At 39.8% G+C, this 20,200-nt stretch overlaps 1 protein-coding gene across 7 annotated transcripts in view; it reads left to right on the forward strand.

Moving 5' to 3' along the window:
• The first annotated feature begins 1,428 nt into the window (after nucleotides 1-1,428).
• FBXO34 (F-box protein 34) overlaps nucleotides 1,429-20,200 on the forward strand; it is an 82,221-nt gene continuing 63,449 nt past the window's right edge. The window contains exon 1 of one of the 7 annotated variants that reach the window (XM_038544787.1): nucleotides 1,429-1,543. The gene's annotated coding sequence lies outside the window, so the exon portion shown is untranslated. Of the gene's footprint in view, nucleotides 1,544-1,931; nucleotides 1,956-2,191; nucleotides 2,304-18,713; nucleotides 18,734-20,200 lie in introns of those variants that run through there. The other 6 variants (XM_038544786.1, XM_038544789.1, XM_038544782.1 and 3 more) reach the window with 6 other exon arrangements.

Here is a 20,200-nt window from a genome sequence, read left to right on the forward strand (position 1 = left end):
AAAGCTGCTAATTTAAGTATAACTTAGTGGAACCTTTAAAAAACTATTTTGGCAGTTTGTATTAATAACTATAAATGTATGGATACACTTTCACCTAGTGATTCCATTTCTGGGTATTTATCTTTAAAGATCTGCATTCATGAGAATGTCCTGTGACTTCTCTGTCATGGCAAAGAAAGAAGGGAATAGGTTCTGTCCAAGAATAGAGATTTCAGTAAAATGTCGGTGTCTTACTTAAAATAATGTTATTCAGCTATTAAAATGCCTAGGAAAAAATAAAAAAAAATGCCTAGGAAGCTTATTTGAAATATGAAAAGTACTTCTATGTGTGGAAAAACAGGAACCCACACTGTGTGCACTGTGTGATGACAACATTGTAAAACAAATATGCACGGGACGAGCAGTCTAGAAATAACCCTGGATGCTGACAGTGGCCGTGTTTGCGTGAAGCAGTTTTTATTGTCCTCATGGTTTACTATGCGGTTAAATTATTATTATTATTATTATTATTATTATTATTATTTTGCCATGAAAGCAAAAGATCATTTTATTTTAAATATTTTATTTATTTTTAAATATGTATTTATTTATTTATTTATTTGAGACACAGAGGTAGAAGCAGGCTCCATGCAGGGAGCCCAGTGTGGGAACCCAGGATCATGCCCTGGGCCAAGGGCAGGCATTAAACCGCTGAGCCATCCAGGGATCCCGCAAATGATCATTTTAAAGCCTGGGTATAAAAAAAGTTTCATCACCGGCACTCTGATTTGAGAGCACTAAATAAATTAGTAAAGCATTAAGAACCGAATTCTCTATTCCTTTACCAATACGATTCCTTGACAATGCTTTACAAAATCCCTTGCCAGGAAACTGATTCCTTAGGCTTCTACAGACCACATTTTTGAGATTGTCCGCCTGAGAAGTTTATCGGGGCGCAGCAGTCCTGCCGTGATTTGCGTAGAAACAAACGGCAGAAGGGACGCTCTCCTTTTCTACGGGAGACCTCTCGGATCCCGCCTTCCCGGCTGGTGGCAGGACCCAAACTGGAAGCCGAGGCTACGAGGGTATCTGATGGGCTCTAACAGCAGACCCAGCCACGAGCGCGCCGACCGTGCTGCCTGCGGGCCGGACGCCGGCGTTGCTCCGCTGCTGGCTCGCCGGGCTCCACGCCCTCCGCGGCCGCCCCGCTCCACCACCTGGCGGGGCCGGCGGATTCTTCACCCTTTTGAAGTCCCTCGCTCTTTGCGTCCCCGGCGCCCGGAGTACCGCGGAAAGCCCGGCAGGGGTCGCTGCAACCCCCGCGGTGCCGGCGGCCCCGCCCCCCGCCAACCGTCGATTGGGCCGGCGCGTGACGTCACGGCGTTTTAGCCAAACAAATGGGTTTCGGGGCGAGCGTTGGGCTCCGCCGCGCCGCGCTGGGCGCTCGGTCCGCCTCAGCGGTGGGGAGCGAGCCAGGCCTCCCGCCGCCGCCGCCGCCGCCGCCGCCGCCGCCGCATCGGGGTGTGCAGCCCCGGGCCAGGCCCCGGGCGGGGCAGGAGCGCAGGTGGGTGGCGGCCGCGGAAGGGCGTGGCGTGAGGGCTGCGCGGGCCGGGTCCTGCGGCGGCGGCCACGGTGGCCGCTCCCCGCCCCCTCCCGCCGTCTGCTGCGCTCCCGGGGCGCCGCGCGGGGCGGGCGGGGGCGGGGGCGCCGGCCGCGGCTCTAGGGCAGGGGCCGCAGGCGCCCCCGCGGGCCACGGGAGGTCGGGCGGGCCGGCAGGCGGCAGCCGCTTTCCCGGCCCGGGCTGCAGCTCCCGAGGTCGCGGATAGGCCGTGAGGAGGCACTGGACCGGCTCCGCTCACCTCGGTGCCCCGCGGCCGAGGAGCGCGTCGGGCTCGGGGCTCGGGGGGCGGGGGGGCGCCTCGCCTGGTCGCGCCCGCCTGGGCTCGGCCGCCCTGCGCCCTACCGCCCCGTTGCAGGTGAGCTGACGCCTGCCCTTAACCTCCCGCGGGGACCGGGCAGCACCGGGGGCTCCGCAGCCCCCCCCCCCCCCCCCCGTCCTCCCGGCAGGCGCGAGTCGACCGCGGGTCGGCCCCGGGCAGCGATGAGGTCATAGTGCTTTGGGGCCGCGTGTGTGTGACGTCAGGGGTTTCCAGGCGATGGGCTGTGATGTCACAGCAGGCCCCGGCGGGGACCTTGGCGCGCGGAAGGGCGGGGAGGACCGGGAGAGGAGAGGAGAGGAGAGAAAGGAAGTTGGGTCTTGTACCGACGCCTGGAATCGCAGCGGATTTGAATCGAAAGTGGTTCGGTATCAGCATTTCGCAATTGTAATAATTTGTCAAGTTCTTTAACTTCCTTTCAAACGAGCATTGTTAGTACAGTTCAATATAAGACACGTTTGATTTAGAAAAATCGAAGTCATTAAGTCCGGAGGTTTGGGTGGCGGCGGTGGGGGGGTGGGGGTGGGGGTGGGGGTTGGGTGTTTAAATGCCTTTCTAGAAGCTGATCTCATAGTTTGATGGTTTGTGATTGGAATTGCTGAAGAAATAGAACCCAGTCGGTGCTGATAATTCAGTTTGCCTTACTCTTTTTTTTTTTTTTTTTTTGCTACACAATCTTGAAATTATATACAGTATCTGCATTTTTGTTAGCGGCTAGGAAGAGACAAGGGATCTTAAATGAACTTTTTCTGTTGTGGAAGGGCAGGAGGGAGGTTTGAATTAATTTCACTAGTTTAACTAGGTTGTCCTTGTCCTGTGCTATCATGGATGATTGAGGGTTTTCTATGGTTATAATTCATCAACACGCCATTTTTGTTGTTGTTGTTGTTGCTTTCCTGCTAAGACTGGGCAATGACAGTAACATATCCCAAGACTGCTTGTCTGGACGGGTAACTGAAATTTTGTGTGTTGCTTTCAAATATGAACCTAGCAGAATTTCATTAAAGTGTCTTGCCTGTGAATGTTATTTTTCTTTCAGAGCTTTCAAACCCGATCAGTCCAGCCCAGAAAAGAAGCTAGTCACTTGGCATTACTGACCCTCTTTAGGTATTTCAGCATATCAATATAATTTATTCCTCTTTGTAGGATTACTTAAATAGAATCTAGTTTAAAAGCCTTGAAATTGAAGCATATTTACAATTTAGGGTCTTCAGCTGGAAGCTTGGGTAGGACTCCTCAGCCTTCCTCATTGACCTTGATTTGTATTGGTTTTGTGTTGTTAATACTCCGTCTTCTCCATTTGCTCTTTAAAAGTGATCGATAAGGGATTGTCTCCCTGGATTTTGCACCAACATGCTGGTGGAAGTTATGTTGTGTATGTTAACACAGGAAATGAAAGGAAAAATTTACTTTTGTATTTGACTGGAAGTTCACAAAAGAAGGCTTTCTTAGAAATCTCGTTTTGATCCTTGCTCACCATACCTTGGAAATTTGACAACATTGTGTGTACTACTGAAAATTATGTTTTTCTTTTAAGAAATTAGGAATTTACATGTTGACAATGTTGATTGAAGGCTCTGAAGACAGAATTTGAACCTTTACATCTTCAAGACTGATAGTTACAGAGTTAAGGTAAAACTGCTGATATTGAGGGTGTTAGTCAACCTACTCTAAGATGCAAGGATCATGGCAAGATACTATGTAATGAAATTGAAGGAGGTTCAGAAGGACACTTGCATGTGTCTTTTCCAAGTAACCTTTCTGGGGCACTCTATGTGGCTCTGGGTAAATTGTGTTTATGGGAAGGGAGGAAAATCTAACTAAATGTGAGTTGAAAGACATATAAATGATGAAAATAAAATAGCTCCTCCCTGGCAGTGTTTTTCCCCCCTCTATTTTGTTTAGTAGTTACGATTTTTTTTTCCTAATGGAAAATGAGATAATAGGTGGAGAATAATGTCTTTTGTGTATTCTGATGTGATTGAGGAACAATGACAGGTATAAAAAAGCCAGCTTATGTAAACAGTTGTATAACTAACAAGGCATAACTCTTCTGAAACATTTTTACAGCTTGTTTCTACCTTTGGCCTTGGTAGATGTTTTTCTACCCAGGCCTTGCAGTTTTGGGTCTGGGAAGTAGCTTTTACTTCTTATAAATGGGAATTTATTTGAAGTCAGGCTTATTATTATTTTAACATATTTTGTTATCTTATTCAGTTACCACATTTGAAAGGACTGAATCATTCATTAGTGATTATCCATCTTTCTGACAGCTAAAGCAAATATGAAGAATGAGAGTGCTGTATTTCATGAATTTTCCGAAATCTTTGGATATGCTTATTGGATCGATTCTATTAACATGTAGAATATAAATTCTTAAAATTTCTACTTTATTTTCTGAACTTAAATTTATGCTTAGTTTAATTTGGACAGTTTTGGTATTCTAGTAAGCCTTAATCTTGTTTTAATATTTGTTGGGAGAGAACATACCAATCATTAGGGACATCGTTTAGTGTTATCTTCCAAAATTTGCAGCTGTTTAGAACCAGACACTTGAGGGACGCTACTGTGATATAATGAATGCCTTCGTTGTTAAGTCATGTGTGACAAAGGCAAAATTCAGCAAGTGCATAACCTACAGTTCTTTGGAAGCAACAACAAAAAGAGAGCTGATTAACTCCAGAAGCATTTAGGTTGTCTTGAAATTGAATTTCTAATGACAGACATTCTTTATCCTTATAAAATTTAACTTCTCTGTGTGCATGATTATGGTATTTTGAAGTTGATGAACATACTGTATCATCTAGGGAAGTACTAATGATTAAAATGTAGGTGTTTCTTAACACTCGCTGAAGGAATTTATCAACTTTTCATTTCCAACTCCATCTTCTAGTTAGCTCTCCACAGAAGAAACTCCTGATGCCTCCTTTTAAGTATTCAGCTTCACGTTTCTTACCCTCAGGACAATGTAGGTATAAATACAAAACTAAGCATTAATATGTGTGATTAAATATTATTAAATGTTGTTGTAAGGCATGGGTTTCATTCATCCAACAGACATTTTTTGAGTACCTTTGTACCAGGTACTCAGCCAGGGGCTGTGACATTCAGATAAATTGTCCTTGCTGCAAGGATCCTTGACCTTTGTTTTAATATTCCCTTGCCATGGAGAGCCATGGGTTTGAGGAGCCAGATTTGGACCGAGGGTGAACCATTTATGTTATGCCAGATTGACCTCATCTGAAGGTCAGTTTAAGGAGATACTTAGAAACTCAGGTGAAAAGAATGGGAAACATTATCATACAGGCAAAGGGTCTAGATTCCACAGATTTGTATTACTCTAAAATGAATGGAGCTTAGTGAGTGAGCACTTTTGAGTCCAGAACGAGCACTCAAGGCCAGAACTAGTCTGTGTAAGTAGTCTAAAATTAGAGCTAGAGCAAGGAGGTAGAATCTAGACATCTCACTCTGAGGCATATATGTATGCCTTCTTTTTCTTCTCTAAGGTTGTTCCTTTTATTTTGTTATTGTTTTCATTCCTTTTTTTTTTTTTTTTTAAGATTTTATTTATTTATCCATGAGAGACACAGAGAGATGCAGAGACATAAGCAGAGGGAGAAGCAGGCTCCATGCAGGGAGCCCAATGTGGGACTCGATCGCTTGTCTCCACGATCACGCCCTGGGCTGAAGGCAGTGCCAAACTGCTGAGCCACCCAGGATGCCATTCATTCCTTTTCTTGACAAACCTACAAAATATGTGAGCCTCTCACAGCCTTCATTTCCACTTTTTGCTTTCTTTCCCTGACATTTTATTATGAAAAGTTTTAATCACAGAAAAGTTGCAAGAATTCTATTTAGAACAGTAGAATATCTAAGTACATATGAACCTAGATTCTATAATTTATAGTTCGTATTTTGCCGTATGTACTTACATATCCATCATCCTAACCTCCCTCTCTCTTCCTCCATTCATCAATCCATCTTCTATTTTGTTGTATTTCATAGTCAGTATATTTTGCCCCAAATACTTCAGTGTGCCCATCATGAGCTATTTGTTTACTTTTTTTTTTTTTTTTTAAGAGAGTGAGCTTGAGAGTGCATGAATGGGGGAGTGGGGTGCAGGCAAAGGAAGAGAGAGAGAATTTCAGACCCCACACAGGGCTTGATCTCACAACCCTGATCTCATGACCTGAGCTAAAATCAAGAGTCAGACGCTTAACTGACTGAGCCCCCAGGCACCCCTGTTTACTTGTTTGTTTGTTTTTTAATGTAAAACTTATATACAGCAAAATGGAGTGAGTACTGAGTGACAGTTTGTGAAAAGCTAAACACAGATTCCCTTAATGTAACAGAGTCAAGTCTTTTATAATTTTGCTCTTTCTGTGCAAAGACCATAGGTATTGTTTTAGCTTCCTGAGATAGAAACTATTGAAATCAGTTGTACCATTTAGATTTTTATGTCTTGGATATAACGGAAAATCAACTCAAATTTAGTAGCTTACAGTATTGAAAAGTCTAAAGGTGAAGCTTGATCCACTTGTACTTAATGTGATCAGAATCTCATCCTTCTTTTTTCCTTTATTTAATGAGCTCTGCTTCTGCTGTGTTTGTCCCTTTGTGGTCCGAGCATGTTTGTCAGCAGCGCAGGCTCTAGGTCCTCATTCCATCAAATCCAGAAGGGAAGGATAGTGCCTCAACAGAAGCTGTAGGCAGGGCTCTTGACCTTTGTTCCTTCATCCTTGGGCAGTCTGAAGTCTATAGGACCCCTTTCCTGAGTGTTTTATTTTAATTTTTTGAAAAAACAGTTAAGTGTAACACTATTTCACCAGTGGCCCTCAAGGCCACCCAGCCTCATCCCACCTCATGGAGGGAGTGGATCACCAGTGGCCTCCCACTTACTGTACACCTCATGTCACTTCATCATGCCAAACTAGAGTCAAGCTCAACGGGATCTTCTTTCCATGTTCCTTTGGCTGTGGTGTTGCTGGATAGTAGGTAGGGACAGTAGGAATCTTGTTTGTGTGCATCACTAATTTTTAGTTGGTGAGGCATTTAGCTACCTTAAGAGAATCATAGTTACTCCCACCATTAACACAGTCTTCATTGAATTTCTTCACTTTGACATTTAGAGCACTGGGCAGAAATCTCATTGTGTCAACACTCACCAAGGGGCTTCATAGTTATTTTTAAATAAAGTACATAGGTCTGCAAAGAGCAGTTATAAAATTTTTTTTTTAAGATTTTATTTATTTGAGAGCAGGAGAGAGCAGAGTAAGAGGGAGGGACAGGGAGAGAAGCAGCCTGCCCGCTGAGCAGGGAGCCTGATGCGGTGCTCCATCCTAGGACTCTGGGATCATGACCTGAGCGGAAGGTAGATGCTTAAGTGACTGAGCCACCCAGCAGCCCCCAAAATATATATATTTTTAATGTACTTCTTTGTTAAGTAATAAGATTTAGTATGGGTCTAATAATTTCCAAGTAGTGATGAACATTGTCACTATTTGTAAGCGTTTGCAACCAGTGACAATGTGATAGGAAATCTGTGATTTTTGCTGGTGGCAAAGTGACTGGGTATTAATTAATATTGTGGTCCTTTACTGAATTCACAAAAGAATGACTTGCTAAATTTCTGTTAAAATCAGTGAAGTTTAAGATATCCTTCACCCCTTCATTTGAGCATACAGACACCCTGAGTTCTATACCCAAACCTTTTGGGGGGGATCTGTGTACTTAAGAAGTATAAGCTAGGAGAGTTTCTCTTCCTAGAGAAACTTCCTAGAAGTATAAGCTAGGAGAGTTTCTCTTCCTTCTCTTCCCAGGAGCCTACTGGATAATGTTTTCATGTATTGACTTTGGGTTATATTGACATTTCTGAACCAACAACTAAGGCTAGATAAGATTTGGTAACTGGTTTAGCCAGCCTGGGCCTACCCCTGCAGCTGAGGTTGGGGTCATTGCTACCTAAACAGCATGATGGCTTAGCCTTTTTTTTCTTTGAGGGAAATTCAGAGGCTACCGGATGCTAAGTAGCAAATAGTAGATGTTTATTATGTGATCCTTAATTCATCCCCTCTCCTTTGCTCCTATAGTCAACCAGTTATTAAATTTTAGTGATTCTTTAATTTGGATCTATCTTTCCCTTGATTAGTCTCTCTCTCTCTTTTTTTTTTTTTTTGATTAGTCTCTTTACTAACATCCTAAGCCTCCCATGTGGAGCATATGGGATAGCCTATTAGGTTGTAGAAAGAAAAGTATTAGAACTTATGGTTATTTTTTTCATTATTTTAGTGTTTATTTTTGTTTTTGTTTTATGCTGTATGTAAAATACAGAAGTTTGGTGGTACACACATATATGTAAAATTTAGAAGTATATACATTTATGTAGGTATATGTTAAAATTGTTTAAATCATGGGAATGGGAAGGTCAGAAAAGTTGAGATAACTGTAGAGCAGTGCTGTTCAATAGAAATACAATGTGAGGGATGCCTGAGTGGCTCAGCGGTTCAGCGTCTGCCTTTGGCTTAGGTGATCCTGGAGTCCGGGGATCGAGTCCCATTTCGGGCTTCCTGCATGGAGCCTGCTTCTTCCTCTACCTGTGTCTCTGCCTCTCTCTCTCTCTCTCTCTCTCTGTCTCTCATGAATAAATAAATAAAATCTTAAAAAAAATATAATGTGAACCGTATGTAATTTAAAATTTTCTAGATTACATTAAAATGGTCAAAAGAAACTGCCGAAAATAATTTTAATAATGTTATTTAACATAATATATCCTAAATGGCATGATTTCAATATGTAATCAATATAAAATTATTGAAATAGTTTACATTAATTTTTTCAGGCAGTCTGAAATTTGATGTTCGTTTTGCATGTAAATTTCATATTAGTTCAGACAGGTGATATCTAAGATGCTCAAGAACCAGATGTGGCTAGTGGCTTCTGTATTGGATAACACAGATCTAGACTAATGATCATTCTGGGTTTAGATTTCTGTAATTCTCTGTGGTTTTATAAATCCATTATTTACTCTCTTCAGTCTTTTTGTACACTTGCTGGGTTAATTGAACAAAAATCCCACTGGGATTTTACTTTCCTGTGTCACATTTTAAAGTAGCTTTTAAGACTTTATAAGGTGGTTCATACCATCTTTCTTCTTCACATGTTTCTTTTTTTTTTTTTAATTTATTTTTTATTGGTGTTCAATTTACTAACATACAGAATAACCCCCAGTGCCCGTCACCCATTCACTCCCACCCCCCACCCTCCTCCCCTTCTACCACCCCTAGTTCGTTTCCCAGAGTTAGCAGTCTTTACGTTCTGTCTCCCTTTCTGATATTTCCCACACATTTCTTCCCCCTTCCCTTATATTCCCTTTCACTATTATTTATATTCCCCAAATGAATGAGAACATATAATGTTTGTCCTTCTCCGACTGGCTTACTTCACTCAGCATAATACCCTCCAGTTCCATCCACGTTGAAGCAAATGGTGGGTATTTGTCATTTCTAATAGCTGAGTACTTCACATGTTTCTGGGACTGCCTGCAATAATCCTGGGGTTCAGTTAGGTAGTTTCCTCAGCTGTGCCTTCCCTTTTTATTTCTCCAAATGTTATCATCCGTTATGAGGATCCTGTTCCTATAAAACCTCTTTGGACCCTCCAGTCTCTCTACAATAGATTTCCTGAGCTTCCACTGTGTGTATTGAATACTCAGTCACTTAGCACTTTAGCACTTCATCATATACCATTGTTTGTTGTTACTGTTTCATAAATATTATTAGTCTTATCTCTCTTACTGAATGCTAAGCTTCATATCTTGTTTCCAAATTGTTTTTTTTTTTTTAATTTTTATTTATTTATTCATGAGAGATACAGAGAGAGAGAGAGAGAGGCAGAGACACAGGCTGAGGGAGAAGCAGGCTCCATGCAGGGAGACCGATGTGGGACTCGATCCTGGGAGTCCAGGATCATGCCCTGGGCCAAAGGCAGACACTTTAACCGCTGAGCCACCCAGGCATCCCTTGTTTCCAAATTTAGATATATAGTTAAAGGCTTAGTTCTACATCTAGTGTGGGACTCAAACTCACAACCCTGAGATCAAGAGTCACGTGTTCCTCCAACTGAGCCAGCCAGACCCCCTTTTCCCCCCTCATCTTAAGGGGGAATTTAAATTTGTAACTTTAAATTTTTTGAAATTCTGTTTTGTTTTCTACTCTGCTGGTTAACTTAGACTCTACCTTTCTAGCAAATTCGGTTGTAGGAGTTTGTATATTGAAGAATTCATTTGGTTCTGGAAAATGAAAGAATTTAATTTTACAAACTAATCTACCTGAAGCTGTACGATCACTCTTGGAACTGCAGGAGGGAATTATTGATTAGATGGAGTTTCTGAAGATGAAATTTGAGTTTGACAAGAAAGTCTCAAAGAACACATTTGCTCTATTGTCTAGGAACCAAGTGTGGCAAACTTGTTCCTAAGTAGGCCAAGAGATTTTATTTCAAGTTCAGTCATCAAGATTATTCTCTGGAGGTTCGTGGTACTTTCTGCACACTACACTTTAGTAGTCCTAGGGGATAGGTTTCTCTGGTTTAGGCAATCTTCTAGAATAAGAACTCTATCATCCATTACAGTGTTTTAGCTCATTTGGAATACCACAAAAAGGACTATGAAAGTGGTTCCTAAAAATAAGTCTAAAGAAGATCATATATAGCTTTATGTTTTAGGAATCCTAGCTTTCATTTGATATTTTCTCTGCCTGTGTTATATTTAACATAGTATATGGTTATCTTGTTAAAATAGCTATAAACCAACATTTTTAACTTGAGGAATTTCAAGGCTTATTTGTTTACTAAAAAAAGTACAATATGTTTTATATGTCAGGCATATGTTAAGCACCTTGGTTAAACTTCCGTCACTTTTTCTCTTAGCACTATCTTATAAATCTTCTATATACTCATTGGCAAATAGCAATCTTTAAGAATATATTCTTTTGTCTTCTTGTTTAACACCTTGTGAGTTTTTCCTCTCTTTTGGCAAATATTATTAAGTAAAATTGTTTTTGTTTGACTATTTACTAAGATACATTAACTTCTGGAAAGTTCTCCTTTTTTTTTTTTTTTAATTAGCAGGAGGTTGTAAGTTTTCCTAAAATTATAAAACATAACTTTACATGCAGGTTGCATATATTTGTAAGACTATGTAGTAAAAAATATTTTTACACTTAAAATATTTTTACACTTAAAAATTATAGTTATAAAACATTTTAGAACTATTGATTTTTTTTTTTTTTAAGATTTTATTTATTCATTCATGAGAGACCCAGAGAGAGAGAGGGAGAAGCAGGCTCCATGCAGGGAGCCCGATGTGGGACTCTGTGCTGGGACTCCATGATCATACCCTGGGCCAAAGGCAGGTGCTAAACCACTGAGCCACCCAGGGATCCCCAGAGCTATTGATTAAAAAAAAAAAAAAAAAATTGGTGGTCTTAAAATTTAAGTGAAAACTTAAGTCAGGATTAGTAATTGTTTTATTTGTGAATTGAAAAAATTATTTTGTTTTTTCCCTTCTTTATTTAATCTAGGGGCTTAGGTTCTGTATTACAAATGTTCTCATAACCCAAAATATTCTTGCATATATTACCAAAAAATTACATAATTCTTAGTGTAGTTATCTTGTTTTACTTTGAGAATCTACCTTGTCTATCCTGCTTAAGTTTTAATTATCCTCTTTTAATAGAGAATGAGGAGTTGTAAAGCTTTTAAGAATTGTTCCTTTATGAATATCTCATGGATTTCACCTTCTTTTAAGGACATAAAGACAAGGGTAGCATGCTTCTTTAAAATATGTAATTAATTTTGAAGATTAAAATTTGTTTGCCAGCTTATTTGTTAGGACTACTTAAATATTATTATGATTTTATTTTATTAAAGATCTGTTTACGTGCCCCCAGTGTTTCTGAGGATTTCTTTTACCAAACACTTGTTGAATTTTTCTCTTGTATAATGGCTCTGGTTTAAATACACGTTGCCTCTTGACCACAGTCATATAATTCAGTGGGAATTCCCTTAAAAGTCTTTTTTTATTTTTTATTTTTTATTTTTATTTATGATAGTCACAGAGAGAGAGAGGCAGAGACCTAGGCAGAGGGAGAAGCAGGCCCCATGCACCGGGAGCCCGACATGGGACTCGATCCCGGGTCTCCAGGATCGTGCCCTGGGCCTAAGGCAGGCGCCAAACCTCTGGGCCACCCAGGGATCCCCTCCTTTAAAAGTCTTAACTGATTTCTTTTTTTTTTTTTTTTTCTTTATTTATTTATGATAGTCACACAGAGAGAGAGAGAGAGAGAGAGAAAGAGAGGCAGAGACATAGGCAGAGGGAGAAGCAGGCTCCATGCACCGGGAGCCCGACGTGGGACTCGATCCCGGGTCTCCAGGATCGCGCCCTGGGCCAAAGGCAGGCGCCAAACCGCTGTGCCACCCAGGGATCCCTCTTAACTGATTTCTTGAGTAAATCCCTGAAGGACTAGTCTGACAATTACTAATCTTTGTTTTCTGTAGAATCCGGTAAAAATTTGTTACATTGTTTATACTGTGAAAAAAGGTAACAGGATTAAAATATGTAAATTTTAAAAAAGTGTTGAGAAAGGAAAACCAGGGAAGGTCACTTTGATAAATTTCTGAGAAATCCTCATTTTATTTCAATTTCTAATTTAATTCACAGACTTTCAGTTACTATTTGTAACTCTTCATAATCTATACTTCCCTAACTAGAAAGAACCTTTTGTATGATCCTTTCAGCTAATCAGAGAAAAATCCTGTTGGCCTTTTGATTTAGCTAGCTGCCTTTGTTTGTTCTTACTAAAAGTAGATAATGAGAAATTAAAAGATAAATAATGTATTTCCAGCAGTAGAATGGCCCCAATGCCTCTCTTTTGTGTTAAAATTTTTGCTTGTCTTTTTTCCTCGAAAGAAGTGTTTTCAGCATTCTCCTTGCCTTTTTCCCCCTTCCAACATTTTCTTTTCTTTTTTTTTTTTTTTTTTTTAAGATTTTATTTATTTATTCATGAGAGACACAGAGGAGAGAGAGGCAGAGACACAGGCAGCGGGAGAAGCAGGCTCCATGCAGGGAGCCCGACGTGGGACTTGATCCTGGGTCTTCAGGATCAGGCCCTGCGCGGAAGGTGGCGCTAAACCACTGAGCTACCTGGGCTGCCCCCAACATTTTCTTTTGTCATTTTTGTGTCTGGTGTTTTTTTGGGTAATTAGTCCAGTATGAGATCATATTGAAACTAAAGTCAATAAGTCTTTAAATCGCTAAAAATCTACATATACCAAAATTTCAAAAATATTAAATGGAATGTTTAATAGGATTAAAGAACATTATTTATTTATTTTTAATTTTATTTATTTATTCATGAGAGAGACAGAGAGACAGAGACATAGGCAGAGGCAGAAGTGGGCTCCGTACAGGGAGCCCGATGTGGGACTCGATCCTGGGACTCCAGGATCACACCCTGGGCCAAAGGCAGATGCTTAACTGCTGAGCCACCCAGGCGTCCCCATTTATTTTTTTAGAGAGGTAATGTGTTCACATGGTTCAAAATATTAAAAGGTGCAAAAAGTGAGTTTTCTCTCTTCTGTCTGTTGAGCACGCTTTTCCCCTCACTGGAGGCAACAGTTCTCTTCTCCCTACTTCTAAAAAACATAAATGATAATATATTCTACATACTATTATCTTGCCTTTTTCATTTGATTTTTGTCTTTTATGTATTGTTATATGAAGAGTGTATTTAGTGATAGAACATCTAAATTAGCAGTGGGTTAAATAACAAAGTATTTCTCTTATAAAAGTTAAGGTGGATGGTCTAGGGCTGATATAGCACTCATGGTATTTCTCTTGTTTTGAGGCATAATGAATACAGTAAAATACACAGGGATTAAGCAGACAGTTTGGTAAGTTTTGACAATTGTATATAACAAACCCTGCAGTTGAGAGAAAGCCATCTAGTCTGTTTTCATTCCTTACCCCACCCCTTGGCTCTTCCCATACTATTCTCTCTCCACTGTTTGTTGCCCATGTCTTTATTGACCTAGCTGGATCTCCAGCTATTGCAGCCCATTCCACACTGCTTGATGCAAGAAGGGGCAAAGGTTCCCTGCCAGCCTTTTTACAGGAAGATTTTTAGAAGCTGCCACTTGACAACATTTCCAATCATGTTTCATTGGCCATACCCATAACAAGTACAGGCATACCTTGTTTTATTGCATTTTACTTTATTGCATTTTGAAGATTTTGCATTATTTACAAAGTGTGGTAATCCTGTGTTGAGCAAATCTATCAGTACCATTTTTTCCAGCAGCATTTGGGCAGTTTGTGTCTCTGTCACATTTTGGTAATTCTTTAGTATTTCAGACCTTTTCATCATTCTATTTGGGTGATTTGCGTGAGTGATCTTTGATTGTAATTGTTTTGGGATGCCACAAACTGTGCCTATATAAGACTATGAACTCAATAAATGTTCTGATTGCTCCACTGACCAACTGTCCTATCCCAAACACCTTGGATCTCCCTATTGCCTGAGACACGACATATTGAAATTAGGCCAATTAATAAACTTAAAGTGGCTTCTCAGTGTTCAAGTGAAAGGAAGAGTTACACATCTCTTACTTTGAAATCAAAGGTAGAAATCATTAAGCTTCATGAAGAAGGCATGTCCAAAGCTGAGACGGGCTGAAAGCTAGGCTTCTTGTGCTGCACAGCCAAGTTATGAATGCAAAGGAAAAGTTCTTGAAGGAAATTAAAAGTGCTACTCCAGTGCATATATGAATGAAGAGAAAACAGAACAGCCTTATTGCTGGTAAGAAGAAAGTTTTAGTATGGGCTGGATAGAAGATCAGACTAGCTACAACATTCCCTTAAGCCTAATCCAGAGCTTGGCCCTCATTGTCTTCAATTCTTTGAAGGCTAAACAAGGTGAGGAAGCTTCAGAAGAAACGTTTGAAACTAGCAGAGGTTGGTTTGTGAGGTTTAAGAAGCCCTCTCAATAACCTAAAAGTGCAAAGTGAAGCAACAAGTGCTGATGTACAAGCTGCAGGTTACCTAGAAGATAAAGAGCTAAAATGATTAATGAAGGTGTCTACATTCAACAACAGATTTTCAATGTAAATGAAGTAGAGTTATGTTGGAAGAAGCAGCCTGTTAGGACTTTTATAGCTAGAAGAAGTTCATGCCTGGTTTCAAGTCTTCAAAGGACAGGCTAACTCTTGTTAAGGGTCTAATGCTAATGATGACTTTAAATCAAAGGCAATGCCAATTTGCCATTCCAGAAATCCCAGAGCCCTTAAGAATTATGCTAACTCTACTCTGCCTGTGCTCTATAATTGGAACAAAGCCTGGATGACAGCACATCTGTTTACAACATGGTTTACCAAATATTTTAAGCCCACTTTTGAGTGATACCTACTGCTCAGATACTGAAATAATCACTGCTCATTGGCCACCCGAGGGCTGTAATGAGGATGTTGTTTTCATGACTGCTAACACAACATCCATTCTGTGGCCCATGGATCAAGGAATCCTTTCGATTTTCAAGTCTTTTTATTTAAGAAACCATTTTGTAAGTCTATATAGCTGTCATAGATTAGTTGTTCCTCTGATGGATCTGGGCAAAATTGAAAACTTTCTGGAAAGGAGGCATCATTCTAGATGTTATTAAGAATATTGTGGTTCCTGGGAGGAGGTCAGATTATCAACATTAACAGGAATCTGGAAGAAGTTGGTTTTAATCCTCATGGATGACTTTAAGAATTTCAAGACGTCAGTGGAGAAAGTAACTGCAGATGTGAAACAGCAAGAGAACTACAATTAGAAGTGGAGCCTGAAGGGTGCCTGGGTGGCTCAGTCTGTTGGGCGTCTGCCTTCAGCGAGGGTCATAATCCCAGGATCCTGGGATTGAGCCCCGCATCAGGCTCTCTGCTTAGTGGGGAGTCTGCTTCTCCCTCTCCCTCTGCATGCCACTCTGCCTGCTTGTGCTCTCTCTGTGTCAAATAAATCTAAAAAAGACCAGAAAAAAGGAAATGGAGCCTGAAGATGGGACTGAGTTGCTGCAGTCTCATAATCAACCTTGAACAGATGAAGAGTTGCTTCTTATACATGAGCAAAAGAATGGTCTCTTGAAGTAGAGTTAACTCCTAGCAAAGATGTAAAGATTGTTGGAATGAAAACAAAGGATTTAGAATATTACATAAACTTAGTTGATAAAGCAGCAGTAAGATTTGAGAGGATTGACTACAATTTGTAAAGGAATTCTGTTGGTAAAATGCTATCAAATAGCACTGCTTTGCTAAGGGAAACTCTTGTGAAAGGAAGAGTCAATGTGGCCGACTTCATTGTTGTTTTTTTTTTTTTTTTTTTTTTTTTTTTTTTTTTTTAAGAAATTGCCACAGCAACCACTATCCTGATCAGTTACCAGCCATCAGCATAGAGGTTAAGACCCTCTACCAGTAAAAATAATTAAGACTCACGTAAAGCTCAGATGATAGTTAGCACTTTTTAGTAGTAAAGTATTTTGAAATTAATGTATGTCCATTGGTTTGTTAGACTTAATGCTATTGATATTTAATAGACTATAGTGTAAACAACTTTTATGCACTAGAAAAGCAGAAAAGTCATTTTACTCACTTTGTAGTGGTATTTGCTTTTTTTTTTTTTTTTTTTTTTTTTTTTTTTTTTTGGTATTTGCTTTTTGTGGTGGTCTGAACTGAACCCACAATATCTCTGAGGTATGCCCCTACTACACAGTAAACTGATAGGAAGACAAGATGAATAATGTGTTTTTTAGGAGTTGCTCTCTTAAAATGGAGATTCAGGGCACAAGGTTAAAATGCAGTAATTTTTTTCCCTCTTATTTTCTTGCATACATTCCTTAACATGTAGAAATATGTTCCAGTTAATTTTAAAATACACTTTAACTTAATTGGGGAAAAAGTAAGTAACCAAATATATTCCATTTAGTTCCCTTTCTCTATATTTCTTGTGTTTCTCTTACTGACCTTTTATTCTCCAGTTGCTGTGTGGGCTCAGATAAATAAAGTATATTGTTCTAAATTATAATTTTTTATAGAGTAATAAGTGTTTTTTTAAAAAAAACTATTTGGCAGAGCACACACACCCACAAGTGGGAGGTGGAGGGGCAGAGGAGGAGGTGGAGGTAGAGAATCTTCAGCAGACTCCCTGCTGAGCATGGAGCCCCAGGTGGGGCTCTATCCTAGGACCCTGAGATGGTGACCTGAGCCAAAACCAAGAGTTAGACGGTCAACTGACTGAGCCCAGGTGCCCTAGAATAATAAATGTTTTTAAAATATGTTTTCAGGGATCCCTGGGTGGCGCAGCGGTTTAGTGCCTGCCTTTGGCCCAGGGTGCGATCCTGGAGACCCGGGATCGAATCCCACGTTGGGCTCCCAGTGCATGGAGCCTGCTTCTCCCTCTTCCTGTGTCTCTGCCTCTCTCTCTCTCTGTGACTATCATAAATAAATAAAAAATAAAATAAAATAAAATAAAATATGTTTTCAACTCTATAAAATAAGCTTTTGGTTGGAACATGAGGAAAAAAATTCTTAGTAGTTTTCCATTCAACCAGATGGTATGAACTTTACTTACTTTTGAAGTAGGAAATAGCATTCAAAAAAAGATGTATACATATGTTTTCCCAAACCACATGATGTCTTAGAGGGCAGAGACGTCTTACTTAGTTACTGTAGCACATAGCATTGAACCTTTCACTTGGTAGATCGCATTTTTAAAAATCTAATTGAAAAAAAAAAATCTAATTGAAGTGACTTTGGAAAGTGGTAGAAAAATGATTAGACTCCCAGTAGCAATGTTTTGGTCCTTTAGGGACAGGAGGGAGAACCTATGTATATAATGTCATTGTTAGTACTTTTGTAATTATCATCTCTTTAGGTAAAGAAACTTAATGGGCCAATATCTATGCTCTAAAGATAGAGACTTTTAAGATACTTCCAGTGTAGTATCATTCCATTTTATGGGAGGTTGGGTTTCTGTAAATCTTTTTTTTAATAAACAATGAAGCCCTAATAAGCCAAAGAACGGGAAAAAATATTTTCTATACTTAATAAGTGGGTTTTGTGGTCATTCTCAGGCCCCTTCTGAGGTCTTTATAATTTAGAACAGAAAGTAGTGTGTCTCATGTTTTTTCCTTTGTCCTTAGTGTGAAAGTGGTGTCTAGCACATGGTTAGTGTTCAGTAAACATTTGTTGAATGAATGAATATTTATAAATTGATTTCTTTCTTTTGATTTTTCTAGCACACATATTTTGGGCAAAGAGGGAGATATTGTTGAGAGACTAACATTAGCTGACGTTTTTGCTAATTTGTTAGGTAGTGGTGGTGATGTTAATCAGGTAGGCATATGCTTGCCTCAGGATTTGTGTTGGCTTTTCCCTGTGCCTGGAACACTATTCTTGTAGATAATAAACCTTCATGCCTAACTTCTCATCTCCTGTGAATCTCTTATATATCACCTTCTCAAGAAGCCTATATCGACTACTCTGTTTAAAATGGCAACCACTTCCCTCTCCCTGTACTTCCAAATTCCTTTATCTAGTCAGTTTTTTTCCCATAACAATTACCTCCTTGAAACATATACTATGTAATTAGGACCATTACTGTCTGTTTCACCACCAATGTCAGTTCCTTTAGGGGCTTTGACTATTTGTTCACTGTATTTCAGGTGCCTCATAGGTGCTCAGCAAGCATTTGTTGACTGAATGAAGGTAGGAAGAATGTAACATGTGAGAAAGTAAGTTATATGGGGCAGCCCGGGTGGCTTAGGTATTTAGCACCGCCTTCAGCCCAGGGTGTGATCCTGGAGTCCTGGGATCGAGTCCCATGTCAGGCTCCCTGCATGGAGCCTGCTTCACCCTCTGCTTGAGTCTCTGCTTGATTCTCTCTCTCTGTCTCTCTCTCTCTTTGTGTCTCTCATGAATAAATAAATAAAATCTTTAAAAAAAGAAGTTATAAAATCATTTTTGTTTTAAAAATTTGTATTTAAAAGTACTATTTCCATTATTTTAAAAGTTTTGTTTTTGGAGACTGCTGTGTTCTATTATAATACCAAGGCAAAACCTGTGCAAGGTTTAAGTACTGTACTCCCTTGGTGGAAAGGGACTAAGTTTTGGCTTTACTGAAGTACAATGTGCTTCAAACCTCTAGCATCTTTTTGGTGAAGTCGTTTGTCCTAGCCTTCAGTGGTGGTTTAGTTAATAAGAGTTTCTAGGTTTGAGTGTGTTCCACTGGGTGCATCTACTTCCTATAGGAGGTGGCTTTCCACAAAGTGAGGAATGACAGTAGTAATAGCTTCCTTCCTTCCTTTCTTTGGACTGGCTCTATACTAAACATTTTATGTGAATTTTCTTTTCTTTTTTTTTTTTTTAAATATTTTTTTTTTCAATTTTTATTTATTTATGATAGTCACAGAGAGAGAGAGAGAGGCAGAGACATAGGCCGAGGGAGAAGCAGGCTCCATGCACCGGGAGCCTGATGTGGGATTCGATCCCGGGTCTCCAGGATCGTGCCCTGGGCCAAAGGCAGGCGCCAAACCGCTGCGCCACCCAGGGATCCCCCTGAATTTTATTTTCTAATCTTTTTTAAAACCCTTTGAGGAATACATTCTTATCTTTTTTGGGGGGGAGGGGGGAACCTAAGAGGTTTTAGAGGTCAAACAGTTAGCCTAGCCAGTAAGTGTGTTGAAGCTGGAATTCAAATCCAAGCAGTATGACTTGTAGAGGAACTTGACTACCCAAACTGTTTTCCTGGTGAAGAGCACCTAGAAATGAAAAAGAGAAACAACTTAGTGGAACTCTGATGTCACAGAGACCTTTATCTTTTTTATTTGCTCTAGCTTCTCATGACTCCAGTTGATTGAATGAGGCCACTGTGATTGAAGCAGTTAACTAATACAACTTAAAGTATATTTTAAATAAAACCAGGATTGGCTCCTAACCATATCTTCTATTATTTAGATTTGGTTTAGCTCAAGAACAATTAAATTTAATTTAAGTTTTAAAGCACTGGTGATTTGTGAAGGGTGAATTAGAATCTACAGTTGCAGGAAATTATGTTTAAGGATACTTTTGTATATGCTGAAACCTGTAATGTGCTCTGCATAGGAAAGGTTATAGGACACAATTGTGTGGATAGAATAATTTTATTTTAAAAAATGCTCCAAAGCAAGAAATGAAGTACTTACTTTAGAGATATGTTGAGA

This window comes from Canis lupus, chromosome 8 (genome assembly GCF_011100685.1).
Source record: "Canis lupus familiaris isolate Mischka breed German Shepherd chromosome 8, alternate assembly UU_Cfam_GSD_1.0, whole genome shotgun sequence".
Classification (NCBI taxonomy): Eukaryota; Metazoa; Chordata; class Mammalia; order Carnivora; family Canidae; genus Canis; species Canis lupus.